The 16,899-nt window shown below is 37.5% G+C and overlaps 1 protein-coding gene and 1 long non-coding RNA gene across 3 annotated transcripts in view; one reads left to right on the top strand and one right to left on the bottom strand.

The window, feature by feature from the left end:
- Nucleotides 1–16,899, top strand: part of nrg3a (neuregulin 3a) — a 356,235-nt gene that overhangs the window by 167,270 nt on the left and 172,066 nt on the right. The gene's annotated exons all lie outside the window — the stretch shown is intronic.
- The window catches only part of LOC145419675 (uncharacterized), a 33,445-nt gene that overhangs the window by 3,425 nt on the left and 13,121 nt on the right, over nucleotides 1–16,899 (bottom strand). Inside the window, exons 2-5 of one of the 2 annotated variants that reach the window (XR_013900987.1) lie at nucleotides 13,069–13,118; nucleotides 5,346–5,394; nucleotides 1,026–1,203; nucleotides 378–562 (exon numbers count right to left, since the gene is read on the bottom strand). This is a non-coding gene — a long non-coding RNA (uncharacterized LOC145419675). Of the gene's footprint in view, nucleotides 1–377; nucleotides 563–1,025; nucleotides 1,204–5,345; nucleotides 5,395–9,363; nucleotides 9,974–13,068; nucleotides 13,119–16,899 lie in introns of those variants that run through there. The other variant, XR_013900986.1, reaches the window with a different exon arrangement.

Genomic DNA, 16,899 nt, shown 5'->3' on the forward strand with positions numbered 1-16,899 from the left:
TGACATGTATTAAACATGACCTTAATTACATCGAGACACAAAGAAGACTCAGGAAACAAGGGTCATAACATCACATTAAGTTACGTATAATTGTAAAGCAAAACACAGAGCATCTCCGGCTCTCCTTCACTAAACGAAACAGTGCATTATGAAAGGATTTCAGCCTGTCAGCTTGTGTTTTAGATCGCAAATATTAACTGTATCTTCACAGTAACCCAAGCAGATCCTCTGCCGGGTCATTTCAGGTAGCGTGAAGCTATAAGTAAACCGGGAAGCATAAACATAGCATTTAATTTAAGTTGTGATGTTTTTGGGGTTTTTTAAGCAGACAAGCAAAAACACCCTCAGCAATTCATATTTTAAACTTTTACATTTACCTGTAACTGGTGCATTCCCCATCCATCCATTTTCCACTGCATATCTGGGTCATTTTGCAGCAGATTAAGCAAAACTGACATTCTTCTCCTGCAGCTCTTCCTCGGGGATCCGAGGCGTTCGCGGGGCACGTGGGGAGTGTAGTCCTCCTGGCTTGTTCTGATCCTGACTCAGGGTTTTCTTTTAGCTGGAAATATCAAAAATACTTTGGTAGAAAGAAAAATATACTCCCAATGAAAGCAAATGGTCAATTTTAAACAAACGAAACAAAATCAAAGATGGTTAAAAATAACCAAATGCAAATACTAAATGAGTACATGTGCGGAGCAACACACACGTGATTTTTTTTTTTGTCATGTGGCCTTTTGTTTGCTTGTGTTTCACTCTTATGTGGTGAGCAGCAGAATCATAAGGCACAGGTTATGTAGAATAGAAATATAATTAGCTCTAGCATTACATTAACTTTCTTTTTCCTATAACTTCCAGCATTGTTTTTGTGTTTATAGATTACCCTTGATTGATAGATCACTATTCAAAAATAAATTTCCACTGGGAAAATTATTTGTGCAGAAAGTGCTCTGGTTTGTCACCACAAGACACACACAGATAAATATGCTTTGGTAGCTGGGGTCAAAGACTAAATTCCTCACTTTTTTCAATGTCGATGTTGTATGCTCCCCGTGGCCCTGCAGCAGTGTGAAAAATGCGATTAACAGTCTTGGTGGGCAGCGTCTGTTTCCGACCTCTAATCTCACCTTCTCTCATCTGTATTCTTTGGCACTCGTCTCACCTACTGTCCTCCGCAGAAAGACGAGTATTAGGATCTAACTAGAGACGAATAACATACAGCAGGAAAAGAAGAAAGCGTGCATTATAGAACAGGCAATACATCTTTATTGCTCAAATGTATAAATATTCAAAATTGTGTTACATCTCAGTTATGACATCATTTCAAAGTGGTCAGCATGTTCTCATATCTCCATCTCGTCCTCTGTTCTTGCAGGAATATGGTTACAAAGAAATCACCAGAATTTAACACTGTTTGTAGTAACTAGCACTACAGAAAACAATGTTTTGATGAGTCTAATGATACACAGCTGTATGAGTTCAATAGATTTTTTTAAGATGGCTGCATGAATGGCTGTGGAAAAGCAAAAATACTAAGAGTCCTCAGTCTCTGCCTGCTAAAGTAAAATCAAGGAGAAGCAAAAGCAAATGAAAGAAACATAGGTCTTACATTACAAACATATATAGAGTTGAGAAATCTATACGTTTATGAGAGCATCAGAGATAATATCACTTTCTTATGCAGATGATACACAGTTGTAGTTGCAGTCTTACAATCTAACCTCTGTTAACAAACTAAGCTTCATTGATGACATTAACTGAATGATGTCCAGAAACATTTTAGAACTGACAGAGACGACACAGAAATATGTGTTGTTTGTTCAAAAGGTCAAAGATTGACAGTTTGAGTTTTTTTTATTTTTAATTCATGATTCCTGTCTCTGAAATACAGGTAACGAATCAGAAACCTTTGGGTTTTTTGGATGGGGATCTCAGTTTTGAAAAACGTTTTATGGGTACCAGAAGTGCTTCTGTCAGAAAAGTTGGGAAATTCATATCTTAAATTGACTTTAGCAGGTTAAACAACTGTGATGCTCTATTTGCAGGATTTTCCAAATCAACAGTAAGATGACTTCAGCTCATTCAGAATGGAGCAGCCAGTCTTACAGGTTTAATGAAGAATTACCTTTAAAATCCTTCCTTTGGTTTATAAAGCGCTCATTTGTACATCTCTGACTTGAGTTTATCACACAGCTACACCTCTCAGGTCATGGATCTGAGTTTCTTGCGTGCGCTTTAAGTTAATGTGGCCTTGTTCTTTGAAACAAGCTGCCTGCAGACCTGAGATCAGTTACATTTGTGCATACATTAAAAACACACACACACATGTATGCACACACATAATTGTGTGTAAGTTTATGTGTTTGTGTGAATGCAAATGTGTATGTTACCTTGTATTTTCCTTTAAGACTGTAAACCTACTTAGAGTTTCATGGTTTTATCTTTGGTGTTAAGGACATTGAGTTCAAGTATAATCAAATATCTTAAATAAACTTACCATTACCATTAGTGGAAATTTCATTAAATAGAAGGATTTTGCTTTCTCAGTTAGATGTATGTGGACAGTAATCGCCGGCCAGATTACATTTAGAGGCAACATTTAATTTTAAATAAATGAAGGCACATATATCTGAGCTGTTCTGGAGTCAGTAGGTGACTGAGAGAACTGGTGGACATACTCTGCATAGTACTCCACTGTGACAACAAAAGCACTGGTTGGTTGGGGAAAATTGTGTTTTTCATTTAGTCTAAACATGTAGGTGAGTGATAAATTATTCCCTTTTACCCCTGGGCCAAGCAGGCCATCTTTCCTACCAGCAATGAAATTGTAACAGGAAGTTGTTGACCTATTGTGTGTGTGCGTGTGTGTGTGTGTGCGCGTGTGTCCTGTGGTGATAGTAGGAGATTGGAACTAACCAAGGTTGATAGGCAGAAGCCAGATAATAGTCTGTGTCATGCATACAAATTGACAAAAATACACCCACATGCACATGTACACAGAAACACAGGGAGAGAGGCAGCTGAGAGTGATGCCTCTGATTGAAGTCCAGAAGAGGAAGGTGAGGGGCAGTAGGTTTCCCCTGCTAGCTGCAAAAACTTTTTAAGCTTAACCACTTAAAGGATTTACTTTGTTAAAACTGTGGGGTAACAACAAAGCTCCCCCTGTGCATTCCTAAAATTTAAATTGCTTTGAGAAAACAAAGATCTGCTTCTCTGTAGCAACCACCCGTTCATTTCCCTCATTCACCCCTTTGCCTGTCTTTAAATTAATGCATTTGACAGGCGATTAATTTGGCACAAATATGCTAACAGATTTGCTCACCTACACAAGCAAATAAACAACTCAGCCATGGCTGTTATCAAAAATATTACATGGTGTACTTCGCCAGTTTTCCTCATTTCACTTCACTTCCCTTTTATTTCCCAGCATTGTGCTGACAGAGACCAAAAAACATATTCTAATGTTTAAATATTGAGTAAATGTGGATACACCAAGGGATGCAATTTAAAGTACATCGATTACAAAATTAAATTGGAGGGCAAATTTTGTGTGGCTAAAAATAACTGAAATAAATTTGGAGTATCGTGAGTCAGATGGAAACGTTCCAAAGCACAGGTAAATGGAGGCTGAATTAGAAAGATAGGAAGGTAATGCCATACTGGAAAAAGACAGCCAACAAGAAAAGGGAGGACGACACATTCAGACACTGAATAGGGTGAGTGAAAAGAAGCACTGAATCACTATAGAAAGTGTTACTTATGAGATTCTAGATTGCAGAACTGCAGCACAGCCAGTATACTCAAACAGTGGGGGAGGACAAACAGGGCTAGGAAGCAGATGAATACGAAGGAAAATGAATTAGTGATTGAATGAGGGAGGAGTTTGGTAAATAAGATGCTTAATGAGGGGTTGAGGGAGGGAGTGATTGGCAAATAAGGTAGAGAATGACTAATTCCATGTCCACTTCATTAGCTGGCATCATGTAAACATCCAAATTGTAATTGGAAGCTGGAATAAGATGAAATGAGAATATGAGCAGAGACAGTGATAGTTATGGAGACGCAAAAATAAACCAGCAGTCAACAGTTTACCGTAGAGGAGAGGTGAGTAAGATGAGCCAGTTTTTACTTAAGTTGGCCCAAGGCTAAGGGAATATCACAGAGAAATGAAGCTAACACATACAACAGAAATCAAAAGGAAATATATAGGCTCCCCTATAAGTAATCCTTTGAGTCAGTTTGGAGTAACAATTTGTGATATGTGAGAAAACATTTACACTCTGCTGTGTTAACCAAATGTTTAAATATTTCTGGAAATGCAAGCATTAATAATTAAATCCTGAATCCTGCTTCTCTTGATGATCATAAAATAAATATTACAAGTAAAACTTTTAATTTCTGCATTTCAAAAGGATGAAGATGCTTTGCCAAGAAACACAATGAAGTATTAAAGCAAGACAAAACATGACAATGTCTGTGAAGGTTCTCAGTCATCCAGGTCATCGTAGTCTAAGGAGCTTGCAAAGAAAAGCGTCTGAACTTCTTTAAGTTGCTTGAAGACGTTTCACCTCTCATCCGAGAAGCTTCTTCTGTTCTAAGGTCAAATTTGCAAGCTTCTTTGAAAACATGACAATCTATTTTTTCAACATCATTACACACTGATAAAGATAACATAAAAGACAGCATAAAAAAATGCAATACGTATATGTGTAAATGCATAGATGGGAAATTTGACTTTAAAGGTCAACAAGCTCATAACTATTGAAACATAGTATGTAGGAAACAAATGTGGTTGAAAACTATATGACAAAAAACCTTTTATGGTTTCCCAGAGGTGTACAGCTATGTGTTGATCCACTCTCTTCTGTGGATATAAGCTTTTAGAAACTTCTTCAAACAAACCAGAGCTGTAGCATTGAAAGATAATAGAAGATACAATAGAATAACTGCACCTGAAATGCATTTCATTAAAAATAGGTGGAGAAATTTTTAGACACAACATTCAGAGCAAACAAAGTTGATGGAAAAAGCTGCACAGGAGGAGAGTGCAGCTCCACAAAAGCTTTCATTGACATTTGTTCAATTATAAATCTATATCAACAAGGGTTTTGGTCGCTTGTGCATTGATACATGCATGCTAGTTTGGATTTATATTGACTGGAAACAGCAAGTAGCAGCTGTAGTAGCAAGCATAATCGTATGGATACAAACTAGAGTGAAAAATTGCTTTGTGTAAACAGATGCAGGATTGTGAAATGTGATTTGTTTTGATGACCATCACAGAGAGGTTTGAAAACATTTTCATTTACTGTCCTCTCAGCTGAAGGTTAGCTTTCACTTACCAACGCTGAGAATTCACAAATCCATTAATCCCGTCATTCATACATCCAGCTAGAAACAGAAATGAAATTAGTAGATATTAGATATACTATAGATGCAGTAAGAAAGTATTATACTCCTCATGATTGAAAACATGTGCTTTACAATAGAAAACAGCTTTTATACATCATGTAAACGCAGCAACACATCGGCTTATTTTTAATTCGAGGGATAGTTTGCCTGTTTTGACCGAAGAATAAATTTAGTTGCAATTATTTAAAAAAAAAAAAATACAACCATTTAATTTGGGAAAATAAATTTTATGGAAATGATTGTCACTGCTATGGCACTTTAATCTATATGAAAAGGTGTTATTTGTGCATTTAAATATTACTGGGAGGGAAAGGGATACTACAAATGACAATTAAAAAAAGAAAAATACAGATCATATCTTTGGAAAACAAAGAACAAGAAAAGTTTGTATGAATGAGCAGTAAAGTGAAGAGAGGATATAAACTTGGTACACCGCAGTGATAAAGTGACTTATAAAAGATGACAAGAAGAAAATATGCTCTTGAATTTCTGAGCATGCCGGGAGAGAAAAGGATGAGGATAGATATCTTTACGGATGACTTGATAGTTACCAAATAAAAGAATGATGTATATTTTAAGCAAGGAAAGACAGATGAGCAAACATAAACAGAAATTTGTGGAGGCAAGGCTAGATAAAGATAACAGAGTGGACAAATAAATCCTAATTTGCACAGAGCCTGAAATAAGCAGCAGACATGGGATTTGTAGAAAAGAAAGATGGGCAAATAAAAATGAAGGGATACAAATAAATGAAAACAACTAGAGAAAGACAAACCAGCATAAAGACCTTTAATTTTGTAAAGGAAAAATATGTTCTGTTGATCTAATTGATAATAATCTTGCATTTGGGCAATTTTCTATGGAGATTGTTTTCTGATGCAACCCTGCTTCGAGTGTGGTGATAAATGTGGTGAGTTACAGCGACATTATTTTCACTTTTTTCTGGTGTGCATCATTGTGGCACATTGCTCCACACTTGCTAATAAGGGGGGGGGGGGAAGTAATTACTGAGATAATAAATTTAACCACCTAAGACCTAGAAGACATTAAAACGCAAACAACCTGCACGAAATGTTTGAGGCAAGAGGAAAGAATTACACAAGGAAGAATTAAGCAAAAAAGGAAATAAATAAAAAACACTACCAATACCAAAATTACCTTTTGATATCATTAAGGTAACAGCAGAGCTGGAGGCCAAATTACCTTTAAATGAAAGTTGCATTCACTGTCCTAGAATGAAGACCTACCACACAGCGGAGCTAAATAGTGAATGTTTAAAAATTGTTGTGCTCTGAGATACTGATGCCTCCTTAATCCTCATGTGCTCAGCTATGATGTATATATGTGTTTTAATACTGACTGCATCATGCTGAGAATGCATAGCTTCCCCATATAAATCATCATCATGTATTCGCTGCTTGACAGTAGAATGCAAAGTTGTAGTGCAATTTAAAAACTCCTAAATCCTGCTCTGGGTGTTTGGCCTTAACAGAAAGGAGCAGTAGAATAAGTATCCATGAGTGCTGGTATTTCTTTCACTTTCTGTGGGTTTTGTCCATGTGACATGTCCATTAGAATACACTATGTTTGCTCCTCTCATTCTATACTGTGGACACACTAGAGGCTATATTGATCCACCGTTAAGTGGTTTTAAGCTGCTAGATGTTGAATTTTTGACAGTTATCTCTTTCTTTAACATTGTTCAGGTTTTAATTGTTATTAATCCAAGCAGGGCGGGGCAATATGGCCAAAAATATTTATCACAATATATATTTGAAAATTTGCGATAACGACATAACTGACAATATAATTGACGAGAGACAAAAGAATTTACAACTCCACAACTTTATTAGTGCAAACCCCCATCAGTTTATGTTAATTTAAGCAAGCAGCTGCTTTTACAGGGAGTACTTGTTGGTTTCTGCTTTTTGCCACGATGGCCCACTTGCATGTTCTAGAAAATTGTGCTTAGGTGTGTATCTGACGGGCGAAAACCAAATCAGTTCCACACCACAGAAGTTCCACCATTTTCACAAACCAATTCTGGTTCATCTGTTTCATTCAACGATCTGCTTTCGCCCCTGCTCATTCTCTGTCACTGCCATGCTTTTTCCACACCGTGAGTATGACCGTATGAAAACAAAGGCACTGCGCATGCATGTTTTACCCATATTCTATGGCGACATTTCATTTTCTTATCATTGCCTAACATTGTACCGGTATTACTGTGAAAGATATAATATGGCCCAGCCCTAAATCCATGGAACTAACATTTTTTTAGCCATTCTGTTGTCCTTGGATTAATATCCTGTTGTATGACCCAATTAGGACAGACCTGGACTCCAAATCATTATCCCTCCACCGCCATGGTTGACTATTGGCATTTGATGATATGCTGTCTTTGGTTTTCACCAAACATGGCGCTGTGCACAGCCAAACATCTGCGCATCTCTTGCTCCATAAATCTTATGGTTCAAACCTAAGCTGGAAACCTAAGCTGTGCTTAAGAGGGGTTTTCTCCTGGCAGCATTTCCAAACAAGCAATACTTGTTCAGGGTGTTTTTTTTTTAATTGTAATGTTAAGAACTTTCTACCTGAGGCTGAGGTGTGGGGAATTCTCTAAAATGTCCACTCCTGGGAAGATTGTGCCATTGTGTTAACACACACCTGAAGCTCTCGACGAGCAAACCGCCAAACATCTGCTGTTACAGAGGCCACGACACTTGCCGATTATAAATCGAGTGCATTTAAATAGCAGTACCTGGTTGCTACTTACCCTCTTCACCTTTCACATGACCTACGTTTTATAGTGGGTTTATCAGAAATGTGTTTATTGGAAATAACAGTTAAAAAGTGAGCAAGCTTTCACCACAGTAATGTAATTGAGGATGAACTGTTGTGTTTAGGGATCTTTTGCATTTCTTTGTAGGTTGTTTTGTAAAAAGACACAAAATAAATCCTGATTTCTCTCTGGGAATATTGTATCGTTATTTTTTTCCAGGATTACAGTTAATTTCTGTTATAGACATTTATATTAGAGTAATTTCTTCAAATGTTATGGGGATTTGGGCTATCAAAGCTTTTCATGTTCAAACTAAGCATCACAAGTATCTGCAGCTGCTTTCATGGTCGTCCCCTGTGGGCTTAGCTGTCATTGGACTAAGTTTCCAGCACTGCATCCTTGTCATTTGCACGGGTTCAAATCCTGCCTCCTGCTGTGATGTGTGTGTATTTTGTCTCTGCTCAGTTCCTGTCTCGCGTTAGTACTATGGACTGTCAAATATTTGTACAAGTGTTTGACAACTTGCTCTCTTTTTGGAAAAAGAAGCACTTTCATGAAGAATATTTTCAATCTAAGAATCTAGAGTTTTAAATCAACCTGAAAAGAAGTTTAGTCTAATACTGGATGAAAAAATGCAGAGAATATAGTATTCCCAGATTATGAATATCAGAAACTTGCTATTGGAAACAAACTATGGTTAGATGTCATGCTGTTGTGTTAGCTGCTGTCCATTGTTTGTCAGTTACACTGATTTAGCATGCTAATTTGTTAACTGGGAACCCAGGCTGATGGCGTGCAGTAAAACAGATGAGCAAAAAGCCATTATCCTTAAACTAAAAAAAAAAAATCTATATGTTCTTCAAAACAGCCTTTGGGAAAAAAAATCCAATGATGTGAGAATATGAAACAACACACAGACGTACCACATGGGGCTCGCCAGCCAGAAAACTGTAAACATTTACTACTACAGTAGGATCAGAATCCCTGCATCAAACACAGAATATTAAATTGTATCCTATAAAAACGTTCTTCAACACAAAGCAAGTCACAACATGTTTGGTGTTCTTAAGATCCATCAGTTGTAAGAGAACAAAATAGATAAATAATGTATCAGTTCTACCTCAAGGGATTTGGAGCTTTAAACATTAGTTTTTCAATATACAGACCTGAGTCAGCAGCAGACGCCCAAAGCTTCTATCCCGTGTGTGTGTGTGTGTGTGTGTGTGTGTGTGTGTGTGTGTGTGTGTGTGTTTGTGAGTGGCTGATGAATCTACCAAAGGCATGTTTACTTTATAGAGAGAAAGCTTTGTTTGTATATGCGTTTCCATCAGACTGAGGAAAAGGGAAATTTATGAGAGTGTGAAAATAGCAATCTTTCACTGTTTATTCAAATTTGATTTCAGATCATATGTCATGTTGAATGATGGCCTTGTTTTGGAAGTTTGTCTCTTAAAAACTGAAAATAAGAAACAAAATCCTGTGTCCTTAAAAAAACAAAAAACATGCAAATAAGCATGATAATAAACATGCTATAAAATGCATAAAATACTTTCTGTCTGGTAAAAGTCATGCCTTTAATTATGACCAAGTATTGTATATGTTTTATTAAAAAGTCTCATTAAGATAATACTGTTGATATTACTAGTGTTGTGGTAGTTTTGCATCATCCACCTAAAACACATTTCATATGTTGAGAATTTCTAAGTCAAACCAAATGATTTGTGTATAAAACTATTAGAAGTCTGGATCCCATGATCCCTATCATAAATATGCATATACTTTATATTTAGCTGGAGGTCTACAACAATGATCTACAAAGGCTTGGGTGTGTGTAAATAATGTGTAGGAATCTCTGCTTTTAATGTCATCATCAGTATGAATTTGCAAAGGTAAGCATAGTTCTTTGATCACGTTTAAACTGCACTTTGTGCAGGGCACTTTTATTTCCTGCTCTAGTTTCTCAGACTTTGTTCCATTTCCTTCTTGCATGATCCATTTTCTTCTTTTCTCTTCAACAAAATGTCCCATTTGCTTTAAGCTAGCTTGGAAGAAATGAATGCCATTATTGGCTGAGATGGAAATCATTTAGAGTGGAATGGTGCTGACTCCAGCAAGCTAAAAATCTTGCACCTGTCAACTCAGCTGCAACCAGAAGTTCTCTTTTTTTCTGAGAACCACTCCTTTTAATACAATTAGGCTAATGGGGTGTCACCAATACATTTCCAATTTTATTAGACAAAGATTTAGTGCCCCTATCTAGGCATTTCAGTTACTGACATGTTCATCAGATGGCTGACTGGCAAACCGAACACCAAAACACAACAACAACATCCAGGCTGCTGATATTGATTGAGAAAAGTGACACACTTGCACGCACAGCTTTCCAGAGTCAGGCCAGATAGTTGGAGAAACCTCAGAAAGACACATTTTATTTTAGATCCACATCAACATGCTGCCAGTGACCACTGACTGTCCATTCCTGCCTGTCCAGGGGCCTTTGACTACTGAGAAAAGCACAGCGTGATTCACTCCCACACCTCTGTTTTCCCCCCTTAATCCTTTCTTCCGCAAGCCTGCACATGTCAGCTTCATCATACACATATGTGGCTTTCAGGGGCTTTCAGGTTATTTTTTTTTTTGGTTTTTTTTAACACATTATCCATGGATGAACGCTTCTTTTATCTTTTTATAATGTCTTCAGTTGCTCTTTTCTGCTCTAGTATCCATTCTTCTATCCAAGTGAAAAGTAATTTTTTTCGCAGCAAGAGGAGGGCGGATAGAAGAAATCAATCATGGCTCTTTAGAAAAAAACCTCTCTGTTCTCTGTTGAATCAGCTGGTAACCTTTCATTATGACAAATTAAACAGGATAAACAAAACATCAAACGAGCTCTTCAACTCTAAATACAACAGGGGCACTTGTCCAAATGCAGCGGGCTTTTGAATAGCTTTGGAGATGAATGGTGGCCATTATTCTGTGTGTAAGCTTGTAGATGTCTGTATTGTTGAATGCATGTTGGAGGTAGCTTTCATGTGACATCACGCTGCAAATTACACAGAGGCATCACTGCGAGTGTGTTTATGTGCTGCCTGCTTTGTAAAGACCAGAGAAAGTCAACATGTCAGTTCTTTAAAAGACTGTTTGGGGGTTTAATTGTTCATTTAAGTTGAAGTCACCATAAAACATTTAATTCAACATTACTAACTTGTCAACTGCTGTGATGAACTGCTAGTAAGGCACATACTGCATTTTCTTTATTGTACTGAATATTTAGTAGTTGGATAACAGTGTTGGATATAGTGTTGGATAATATAGAAGCATTGGTGAGGTATTAGTACTTGCCTACTTTATAAAGTATTACTAATGTAGTAGTAATGCTTTATAAACAGTAACTTTTGAAGTACTCCAGCTATGAACCATTGCGTGCTGTAATGGTTCTGACATGGGACAGTTTCCAATTTTGTTGTACTATTGTGCATTATTGGTATGACTGTGCAATGACAATAAAGAGTTACCTCTTATCTCTCTTAACACTTCCTAGTTGTTTGCACATGAATATTAAGTTTAGAAATTGGGAATCTGCTACATATGAACCATGCAAATACTGTTATTACATATAATATATATGAACTTGTTAATCTGGAAAAAAAATGTTGTTTATGAATTACATACTAATGTGTTTTACTGTAGAAGAAATGATCAATTACAAATGTACTAATGCATCACGAACGCTCCATACTGTATGGTTATAAACCTTGGTTGGTTGAACAGGCAATTTAAATGGTGGCTTACATGCTTAAATATTCCAGTATTATATTGACTAACCTATTGAGATAAAAGACGTCAGTCACTGCAATTCTCCATTGCACTCTTCAGTTAATATTTTGGTTGGGAAAGTTGTATCTGTAGAAGTCCTCACAATTGCAGAAACACAAAGCTATGTGTGTGCTGTGGCACCACCAGTGAGAAAGGGAGCTGTGAGATAGCAGACGCAGATACAGAGCTTCTCATGTTCAGCACGAGACAGTGTGGTGGGGAATATTCAATTAAATCCTATCAGATATGTATCCGGTGTGTGTATTTTATGCGTGTGGCCACATACCTCCACGCATGTGTGCCGGGGTTTATTGCACACATGTGGATATCTGACACAAGCCATTGTTCTGTAAGAGACGCTGACTGATAACATCTCAGCATAATTGGCCTTTCAGATGCCTTCAAAAAAAAAAAAGAGAAAAAGCTATTATCTCCAGCCTGCAGTGGCTGAACCTACAGATGGCACTGCTTGCTGAAGCTGTGGTCTCATTGTATCACACTATCCTCAGTTGCCTGGAGTGAAAAAGGGACTCTGTGTGTATATAAGTGTTATTTATTCTTATCTCAGTCATGGATAGCTTATAATAGCAATAATGTACACAAGTCTTTCACAAGAGAGTCAAGACTCTCTCCCAGACCACAGACTCATAATACAAGTCAGAGCTTTATTGCTGTTGCTCACTGTGGTTCAAGTGTCCGCTCAGGGAGTTTGTGTGTTCGCTCAGACACATGAAAAATTAGAGGGAACTTTGGACAGGACCCACGCAGACACAGGGAGAACATGCAAACACTGCACAGAGAGGCCACAGTCAGCTGATGATCCAGTTGTGAAGTGACATTGGTCACTACTGCATTACTGTGACATCCATTTCTGTATGTTTAGACTGTTAACCATTTGGCTTGACTGACACATTTTGGATCAGGGTCAACTTTGCAGTGACCACACCCATCTGGGGGCGAGTGTGCGCTGGTTTGGTACAGTAACTGGAAAAAGAAAAATATTGTTTGAAAACCACTGATAAAGAGACGCCAAATTTTGCACCATGATGACTTACAGTGAGCTTTGCTTTTCTTTGGCCCTGTGGTTCCAGAATAGATGTATTTGCTGAAAACAAGAGAGCAAAAAACAAATGAATAAGTAAAAATAAAAGAAGAATGTAGCTGTTTAAACAAAATGTACTTAATTAAACTAGATGAAAGTTGCAAAAGTCCTCTGCTGCTGTAGCACCAACCTAGACATGGGGTCATGATTAGGTAAGGCATGCATGTTGCCTGATGAAGCACATCACACTGGAATTACAAACATATACAACGTTCATACAGTTTCCCGTACTTCTAAGGAAGAAAAACACTATATATCAGAATCTGTGCCATTATTAACACTAATGTATAAATTATAATAAACAATTCCGAAGCAAAGTGAAGGAAAATTTAAGGGAACTGCATTTTGAAATTCTGACAACTAAATTAGATGTTACAATTTCTTACAAAAGGAACACCAAACTGAATATTTTGATTTTAAGCATTTCTTTTTGCACTTGAAGCCGATACTTTTCTTGTTAGGCTTGTCGTGCCACTGTCAAGTTAGTATTTTATTTATCTGTGATCCAACCATCACTATGTCTCCTTCTGAAAAAAAAATATCAATCATCATCTTCATATTTATTTGGAAAACTAGGAGCAAGGGCGATTGTGAGACATAGATGGAAATGGATGATCGCAAATGCTCTTCAGAAATCAGATGCATTCTAAAGCCACGCTATATGGAAAAAAAAAAAATATGAGGCATTCGCTTGTGCTATGAAAATGATACCTCCATTCTACCACTGAGCAGGGGGGGAAAAATCCCCAAAGAAAAGGTAATTGATGGATGTCTGCGTGTTTATTTTGCTTCTCGATGCGGAATTTTTAACAGTGATTTTCCACACCAGCAAGCAGTGGCCTCTGAAATGATCCCCTCCTCGCAGTCAGCAAATACATAATCTTCAGACAGTGAAGCTGCTTTGTGGAACGCAAATGAAACACACCTGAATGAATTTTATTAGGGATAGCTGCTGCAGAAGCTCTCTCGAATCTGGACAATCTAATGTCGAGGGATTTTGATATGAAGAGGTTACAGTCACATAGCCTAAATATTTCACATGTGATTCGATTTCTTGAACAATCCACACACTGCAGATCCTTTAAATCCTTAACTATTTGAACTTTTTTTGTAAAATTCCCCCTCGTTCATTTAAATATACTTGCGCTACAACCACTGCCCATGTCAACTAAGAATAATCAATGTAGGCTTCAAGGAAATTGGGAGATTACATATTATGTAGAACATGGTTCACTTATGGAAACCCAGAACTTCAACCAGTATAAAGAAAAGAATCAGAATCAGAATCAGAAACTTTATTGTCATTGTCATGAGAACAACGAAATTAAGAACTTACTGGTTTGTTTTATTTTCCCTGCTGTCTGTCTCTGCTTCATGGTCTGGAACTTTACATTTTTGGACTGTGTTGACGTATTATCTCAGGAGCTCCACATGGTTTTTAAGGCTACTTTTGATGGAATTTATAATGATAATGTGTGTGTCTTTAAAAAAGGGAAAGTTGATGTCACCTCCACTGACATGGAACGAAAGAAGAGGAACAGGTGCAACCAGCCAATAGCAGGAAATAACCAGTGGATGGTTGTAAATGCTCTGTAGCTGGAGCTAATGTAACATGAATCAAATTCATCTTCTATGTTCCCGTCACGAGGAAGATAAGTCAATCCTTCTTTCCATCTGTAGGAATGACGAATCTGCCGGACATCCATTGCCTTAGGTCGGGATAAGGAGGTCCCTCAGTCTGAACAATGTTGATGTGCTTTAATGCTGTCCATGTGCATGTTGAATTACCTCATTAACCTTTTCAGAACCAGGGCAGGTGAATTATTTACAGGTGTTATAATTTAAAACCCAGGAAGCTCTGCTTGCTGAGAACGTAATGCATTGTCATCCCAGATTAAAGTGTGTAACGGCCTGCTGGTCCACTGTAGGATAGCCCCCCTGGTCTACTCCATATCACCTTTCCCCTTATGCTGGTATAAAGAGTGCATGTGAATGAATGCTCAGTAGATAACTATGAATTACCAACAATGACTTGGTTAATATCTTGTGGGCACCTAGCAATTTGGGTGCGGGGGTGGGGTGGGGGGGTGGCAGTGAAGCATGGACATGTAATAATGATAATACATACTTTCCCTATTGTAAACTTTAAATTCTGGTACTTTTTTTACTTTTTTACTTTTTCATCTCACTGACTGGGTTTGTGCAGAACCTAGAGATATATATAGATATTTCCATATCTAATAGGTGCTTCATTTTTTTAGATAGTTCCACTTTTTTATTAGTTTGCCAATCAATCAATTTCCTTTTCTGTTTAATTACTTTTTAAAATACAGATTTTCTTGGTTTTCCGTGGGATCGTAATTAAAAATAGTCAATTCTACTGTGAAGTTTTAATAAATTATGCTATTTAGTCAGTTATTGATTGTCATTAGTCCTAAATTAAGTCTATCACAGTATCAAGGGAAATAGGGGCCTTTTCATTTGAAAGAAGAAAAACTTCGTTATCATCTATATGAGTAATTATTAAAAGACTGGCTTTGATGTCAGAGCTACAGATAAATGTCTTATTTATACCACACATAAAAAGGAAACCTGATGCTGCAACATTACAAACCTCAATCCAAACAGCAATGACCATCCTAGGAGTGAAGACCATCAAAAGCTGATGTGACATTCCAAAGCTTGGCTAAAAACAGGAAGGTAACAACTCTCTGATCCGATCAAACGCTAGCATCCCCTTATGAAAGCGTAAGGGTAATTATGTGCTATGACTGTCTGTAGTTTTTATTTCGTTGTTTATATATTTTGTCAGTCCTCGTACTAGTATAATGGGAGTTCGATTATGTTGCCAGCAACAAATCCCAGTTGTTTGGGTGGGTGTTGACCTCAGCCAGAGCTGCTGTTTGTCACTCATTATGTTGATATTGTCTATGGATAGAATTTCTTGGTTGAGTTGTTGGGTTCAACTGCCTCAGGATCTTGTCTCTGTTTTTGACAGATGCTGTGGTTCACTTGGCTTCATTGAGTCATGACCTTCACCTTGCAATGTGGTGATTTGCAGCTGAGTGTAAAGTGGCTGGGGCGAGAATTAGGCCCTCCAAGGCTGAGGCCATGGCAGTCAGTTTGAAAAGGGTGGAGTAACCTTATTAAAAACGCATTTCATATTCATTGTTCTGGGTTTGGAATTAGTTGCTAACTGCCTTTAAGTATCATGGTATTCATTCACAAGTGAGAGGAGAGAGGCAGTGACAGAGGACTTGGTCTGACAGCTGATCAGACTTCCTAACCTTCCCTGTGGTCCGGAGCTCTGTGTCATGACTGAAAGAATAAGATCACCTGTGAAGGGTGTCTGTGCACAGCCTTAGAGATGGGGCGAGGAGCTCATTCAGGAGGGCCTCAGAGTACAGCTGGTACTTCTCAGTTTTGAAATGACACAGCTGAGGTGGTTTTGGAATTGGACCAGGATACTTCTGGAACTCCATGCAGAACCAGGACACACTGAAGAGATGATGTCTCTGGATTTACAGTTATACTTTTACTTTAAATGATAATTATACAACTATTAATGCTTATAGTAGAAATGTTGCTTGCTAATATTACTGTTGGTTTGCTATTATATTTAAATCTTGCAGTAAACTCTTCTAGGGGTTATTCTTATTCAGATGAATAAAAAATAATAAAATAATAAATAAAAAGATCTATGATCACATTACTGATACAATAAACCACAAACAGTTAAAAAATGTCCCCAGCTGTGGAGCTTGGGATTCAATACCAAGTCGGG

Source organism: Astatotilapia calliptera, chromosome 13, assembly GCF_964374335.1.
Source record: "Astatotilapia calliptera chromosome 13, fAstCal68.1, whole genome shotgun sequence".
NCBI lineage: Eukaryota > Metazoa > Chordata > Actinopteri > Cichliformes > Cichlidae > Astatotilapia > Astatotilapia calliptera.